This window comes from Pygoscelis adeliae, unplaced genomic scaffold (genome assembly GCF_000699105.1).
Source record: "Pygoscelis adeliae isolate BGI_AS28 unplaced genomic scaffold, ASM69910v1 Scaffold917, whole genome shotgun sequence".
Taxonomy (NCBI): Eukaryota; Metazoa; Chordata; class Aves; order Sphenisciformes; family Spheniscidae; genus Pygoscelis; species Pygoscelis adeliae.
The window spans coordinates 54,602-55,109 of NW_008825097.1; positions in this window are offsets into that span (position 1 = coordinate 54,602).

Here is a 508-nt window from a genome sequence, read left to right on the forward strand (position 1 = left end):
GGCGAGGGGAAGTCCCGGCTCAGGGCGGGAGCCAGGACCCTGCTGAGGTTTCTCCCTGCGGAGCAGAGGCCGTTAGCAGTGCCCAGCAACTCCCTGCAAACGAGCAGCTGCATAGCACACAGGTCGGGATGCCATCACCCCTAAGCGCTCACTTGCCCCAGACTCAGGCCCAGACCCCGCTGTGCCGTGGGGAGAGCCCCGAGTCCCGCCGAGTTACTCTGAGCGGTGCCGAGGCGGCTCAGCCCCAGTGCGGTGCGCTGGGGAGCTGCAGAGCACCTTGGGGCTGGGCTCGAGGGAGCTGACAGCGCTTTGCTTGAGCTTTTGCTCTCACCGGTAGCGCTGTGCCTTGGAGAAGCCAGGTTTCGGTTTGGGTTTATGGCCTGTCATATTTCCCACCTGGGACTTGCCAAGGGCTCTTACCATAGTGCCTGGCTCTTGCTGATGGGTTTGGGGGAGTGGGGATGTGCCGGCAACACGTATGTGTGCATTTGATGCTGCTCCTACCTGG